A 6546-nucleotide genomic window follows, 5' to 3' on the forward strand; every position below is an offset into this window, starting at 1 on the left:
TTCAGTGAGGCCGAATGCACTGGCATTCGACTCCCCGAAATCCTTGGTGGAATGGCCTGCCCGCCCCTCCCCCCCCCCCCGCAGATTCCCCCCGGGACGAGGTTTACCTGTGGTGGATGATCCGGATGGCAGCGACTCCGATGGTGGGTCTGGCGGTGGTGGCGGCGGCTGGTCTTTCGACTGGCTGCCATATCTGCCATCGTCGTTCTGGTCTTTGCCGTGATAGGCTACGTAAGTATTTACGTAGCCTATCACGGCAAGCCAAGCAAAAAAAAAAAATGTACGCAAATGGCATACGCAAATGCATTTGCGTTCCCTATTTTTGCTGTTTAGCCTACATAAATATTTACGTAAGCTATTACGGTGAGAAAAAAAAGGAACGCAAATAGCGCCCACTGTGCTGTTTGCGTTCCCATTTTTTTCGCCGTACTAGCCTAGGTAAATATTTACTTAGGCTAAAGCAGCGAAAAATCAGGAATGCAAATGGCGACTGCCGGAGCCGCTGCCATTTGCGTACGCTGTTTTTTTTTTTTTCTTTTTGCCCAGCCGTGATAGACTACATAAATACTTACATAGCATATTATGGCTGCCTGGCTGGATGCAACTGGTGGCCGCTACGGTGGCCGCCATTTACGTCCACAGCAGCCCGTCCACGGCCGGAACTCCAGCTGCAGATGGGCCTGGCCGGCTGCGGAGTGGAGCTGGCTGGGCAGGATTCTGGGGGGGAGGACCGGATCGTCTCCCTCCCATCGAGGATTCCGGGGGGAGGGACAGAGCACCTCTCCCCCACCATGAACACAATCCGCGAAAAGGTAAGTGTCTTTCGTACAACCCTACTGAACTGGAATCTTTACGCAAACTTGTTAAATGTTTGTGTTTAGTCTACATGATCCAGACTATGTCAGAAGATAAATGATTATACATATATTCATTTATTCTCTTTCATCTTTTGTTTTTTTCTTGCTTCTCTTCATATTTTTTATTTCAAAATAGATATGGTATGCTGTATTTAAATTTATTGTTTGAGGGTATATTGTGTACTTATATATTTAGTATAAAATATATTATTCACTGTTGAAGGTTAATTTTAAGTTTTATTATTATATAACACTATATTTATTGTTGTTACTAATAATAATAATAACAACAACAACAACAACAACAACAACAACAACAATAATATAGGCTACTGGGAATGAATTGTAGACCTGTTTCTTTGATATAAGATTGATGATATGATATTGAAATGTAAGGTTGTTTATTAAACTGTAAGATTGTTCAGGTTATAGATACAGTTTTTTAAATAGACTGGCATCGGAGGCCAGGGGGTATTGGAGTTGAAACATAATTCTTTAAAGGGGAGGGAGAGGAGGAGGGAAGGGGAAAGATTCTTCTTTTTTCTTCACTTACTTTCTTGCTCCCTTTTCCTTCTTTTTTTTTTTTCCTTCTCTTTTTGTTATTGTGGTGTCCTCATCAGGATATTGTAGTATTGGGAAATTGTAGTATTGATCAGGTTGTTGGTATTTTTGGTATTATTTCATTTATAACGATAAAACAAATAAAATATATTTAAAAAATGAGAGAAACTACTATGCACCCCTCCGAGGTCACCGTGCTAAGATTTCTTTATTGAAGTCACACAAATCTGCACTCTTTTTTCCCCCATCGTTGTTGTTGTTGTTTCTTTTGGTTTGAACATAATTCTTTTTAACATTTCCTGAAGTTTCTTACCTGTAGACTTTTTGTGAACTCATTAAAATGAAAATGGTGTTTTGCACTTTTTGTAGAACCATAGGGTTGGAAGGGGGCTATAAGACCATCGAGTCCAACCCCCTGCTCAATGCAGGAATCCAAGTCAGAGCATCCCTGACAGATGGCTGTCCAGCCTTGTCTTGAATGCCTCCAGTCCAGTGTGGGAGAGTCCACAAACTACCTAGGTAGTTGGTTCCATTGTCTTTTTGCTCTAACAGTCAGGAAGTTTTTCCTGATGTTCAGCCAGAATCTGGCTTCCTGTCACTTGAGCCCATGATTCCGTGTCCTGCACTCTGGGATGATCAAGAAGAGATGCTGGCCTTCTTCTCTGTGACAACCTTTCAAGTACTTGAAGAGTGCTATCATATCTCCCCTCAGTCTTCTGTTCTCAAGGCTAAACATGCCCAGTTGTTTCAGTCTCTCTTCACAGGGCTTTGTTTCCAGTCCCCTGATCATCTTTGTTGCCCTCCTCTGAACCCTCTCCAGTTTGTCTGCATCCTTCTTAAAGTGTGGTGCCCAGAACTGGACACAGTACTCCAGATGAGGCCTAACCAGGGCTGAGTAGAGGGGAACTAGTACTTCCCGGGCTTTGGAAGCGATGCTTCTATGAATGCAGCCCAAAACAGCATTGGCCTTTTTTGCAGCCACATCACATTGTTGGCTCATATTCAGCTTGTGATCGACAACAATTCCAAAATCCTTCTTGGTTGTAGTATTGTTGAGGCAAGTATCCCCCATCTTGTAACTGTGCATTTGGTTTCGTTTTCCCTAGGTGCAGAACTTGGCATTTATCCCTATTAAATGTCATTCTGTTGTTTTCTGCCCAGCGCTCCAGTCTAACCAGATCACTTTGAATTTTGTTTCTGTCTTCCAAAGTATTAGCTATCCTGCCCAATTTTGTGTCATCTGCAAATTTTATAAGCATTCCCTGCACCTCCTCCTCCAAGTCATTAATAAAAATGTTGAAGAGCACTGGGCCCAGGACTGAGCCCTGCGGTACACTGCTCATTACCGCTCCCCAGTTTGAGAAGATCCCACTGATAGGCACTCTTTGAGTCTTATTCTGTAGCCAAATGTGGATCCACCTTATAGTTGTTTCATCTAGCCCACTTTGAGCTAGTTTACTCATCAGGAGATAATGGGGCAGTTTGTCGAAAGTTGAGGTGTATTATGTCCACAGCATTCCCACAGTCCACAAGGGAGGTTACCTCATCAAAAAATGAGATCAAATTGGTCTGGCAGGATTTGTTCTTTACATCTATTTTGGCTTTGAGTAATGACTGCATTGTTGTCAAGGTGCTTATAGACTGGCTGCTTTATAATCTGCTCCAGAATTTTCCCAGGGACTGGTGTCAGACTGACTGGCCTGTAGTTCTCAGGTTTGATTTAGTTCTGTTTGACTTGGGGCATCTTGAAACTACAACACACAAAATGAAATAAGGAAAAGGTAAATGACAACACTTCCCCTGTAGCTGAAGGTGGTGGCATCACCTTGAAGAACAGGTTTACATTCTAGGTAAGCTAAGATTGTGGGAAACATCTGAAGTCCCACTTAGGTTACAACAATCTGAGGATGCTAATGGTCATATCTCCAAGTCTTTACCTCCCTGGGTTCTTGATGTTGTAATGGAATGGTAGTGTTCTTGGTAGGGATGCAATGGAACTAAATGAGTTTTAATTTTTGTGAATGTGACCCATGGATTCCGCAGCGGAAAGGCTTTTCCCCTGTCTAGTGGATTACACAGACTTCCAGACCATTTTTCTATCCTTTGGGAATGTTGCATTTCATTGCAGAAGAATACGCATGAAAAAGAAAAGAAAACAGCCAAAAATGCAGATTTCCCCCATAGGGTAAAGCATGAAAATTAACAGGGTGTGTGTTCATATTTTGTGGGAATTTGCACATTTTTGCATATGTGAATTTGCCCAAATTTGTATTCATGCAAATGCAACTTTACACATCTTCAGAAACTAAAAAAAAATAAAATAAAGCACACCCAACCCGCCCGTCCAATCCTGTATATGGGCAGACAACAGAATGAAGGTGCCTGACAACCCACAAAACACAGACAGAACCGATTTTACACAATCCTTACATCCCTAGTTCTTGGCCAGTACTGCATATATACCTCAGATCTTGTTGCCCCATGACTATTTGTTATAAAACTATCTCTTTAAACTTCTCAAGCCTGGTACCCTTTGGGAACATTCTTCCACAGAGTTTCTGGATAGTTGTTGTCAATGATCTTCCAAGAAGTGGAAGAGTGCCTTTTACCACCTTCAGCTGGTAGCCCACCCTATGCCCCCTATTTGGACAGGGAAAAGCTAGTTTCAGCTGTCTGTGCTCTAGTAAATACCACGTTGGGTTGATGCAATGTGCCCTGTGGGGCTGCCTTTGAAGATGGTTTAGAAACTGCAGCTTGTGCAAAATGTCAGAGAAGAAGGCCAGGATATCTTCTTGATCATGCCAGAGTGCAGGACACGGAATAATGGGCTCAAGTTATAGGAAGCTAGATTCCAGCTGAACATCAGGAAAAACTTCCTGACTGTTAGAGCAATACAACAATGGAACCAATTCCCTAGGGAGGTGGTGGGCTCTCCCACACTGAAGGCACTCAAGACGAGGCTGGACAGCCATCTGTCAGGGATGCTCTGACTTGGATTCCTGCATTGAGCAGGGGGTTGGACTCGATGGCCATAGAACAGTAGATGGCCCTACTGTTCTATGATTCTATGATTCTATGTCGCAGCCAGATTAAGAGTGGGGACCAGAAGGTCTGAGCATATACCAATTCTGGCCCGACTGCAACGACTGCCTGTTTCCAAGCCCAATTCAAGGTGATGGTCTTCTTGACATATAAAATCTTGCAATTACTTGGGACTACAATACCTGACAGAGCGCCTCTCCCAGTATAAACCTACCCATACACTATGATCAACATCTGAGTCTTTCCTCCAAGCTCCTAATCAGATAGGGTTTCAAAGAATGGCACCAGGGGCCTTCTTGGTGATCCCCACCCCCTTAAGGAATGATCTCCCCAGTGTGATCCACCTGGCACCAATATTGTCATATATTCAGTGCTATATTAAGTCTTAATTCCCAGGCATGTAATGGGATATGACAGGCCCTTTTGATGGTAGTTTGTTTTAGTTTTAGTTTTATTAAGTACTGGTAGTTTTACTGTTATTTGCTTTTCACTGTTTTAGGGATGGCAGAGAATTCTGCCACGGACTCCAATGAGGCCGAAGTCTAAAGAATCCAGCCCCCCAGAGTCTGTAGCAGAATGGAACACATACCTCCACCTCCCCACGGAATCCTCTTTGGCCGGAACCTCTGGTTCCGGATTACCAGCGATACGGCCGCCATGCTGTATTTCTGGCTGAAGGGGACTTGAGTGGCTCCAGATGAAATGGCGTCCAGGATGCCATTTGCAGCCATAAAGGTCTTAGTTTAAGGTAAATGCAGCTGTAAATGGAACTGTCCAGATAAGTACCATGAACCTGCAGGCCATTCACTTAAGAGGCTGTGGTAGGAGATGGACAGGAGTACCCTCAGGCAGAATTCATCCTTGAAACCTTTCTTCACTCACTCCTGCCCAACTAGCCTATTCTATTCATGTCCCTGTCTCTCTGGGAAACCTGACTTCTACTGAACTCTCAGAGTTCACAGCAGAACGGAGCAATCCCCCCCCATGAAGTTCCCGCCAGAATGGATCTGCGGACATTGCAGCAGATGCAGAGAGGCAGCGGATGCAGTGGTGGTGGCGGGTTGTCTTCCAGCCGCTGCTGGGCTGCTGCAGCCACAAATGGCGGGCATCGTAGTGGCCGCCATTTGCGACCCTGCATTAGGCCGTGATAGGCTACGTAAATACTGCTGTAGCCTATCACGGCAAAGAGCAGGGGCGCAAATAGGGATGTATGAAAGTCACTTACCTTTTCAAAGGGTGACATTCATGGGGGGGGAGGTGCTCCAACCCTCTCCCCAAAATTCTGGCCGGGGGGGGAGGCGCTCCGTCCCTCCCCCCCGAAATTCTGGCTGGCCGGCTCTGCTCCACAAGGATTCTGCGCAGCCGCCGGCCGGCTCCGCCAGCGGCTGGACATCCGGCCGCTGGCTAGCAGGGATGCAAATGGCAGCGGCCGTAGCCGCCGCCATTTGCGTCCCTACAGTCAGCCATGATAGGCTACGTAAATGTTTATGCAGCCTATCACGGCTGATTTAAAAGAAAATAAATGCGCGTATGCAAATGGCGGCGCCCATGGGCGCCTCCATTTGCGTTCCTTATTTTGGCATGTCTTAGTCTACATAAACATTTACATAGACTAAGACAGCGAAAATAAGGGGAACGCAAATAGCGTAGACGCTACACTATTTGCGTTCCCCTTATTTTTGCTGTCTTAGTCTACGTAAATGTTTACGTAGACTAAGATGTGCCAAAATAAGGAACGCAAATGGCGGCGCCCATGGGCACCGCCATTTGCGTATGCGCGTGTTTTTTTTTCTTTTAAATCAGCCATGATAGGCTACGTAAACATTTACGTAGCCTATCATGCTGTTTTTTAAAATCTAGCCGTTATAGGCTATGTAAATCTTTACACCGTGATTAAGGATGGACAAAAGTCACTTACCTGTCCTCGAAGCTTTTCGCAGTGGGGGGGAGGCGCTTTGCTGCTCCCCCCGCGAAGTTCAGGCCGGGGGGGAGGCTTCCTGCCTCGCCCGGCTGAAATTCAGGCTGGGGGGGAGGCTTCCCACCTCGCCCGGCCGAAATTCAGGCCGGGGAGGAGGCGCCTCACCTC

The sequence above is a fragment of the Heloderma suspectum genome, chromosome 9 (assembly GCF_057233095.1).
Source record: "Heloderma suspectum isolate Gila_16-S chromosome 9, 16-S_ref, whole genome shotgun sequence".
Lineage (NCBI taxonomy): Eukaryota > Metazoa > Chordata > Lepidosauria > Squamata > Helodermatidae > Heloderma > Heloderma suspectum.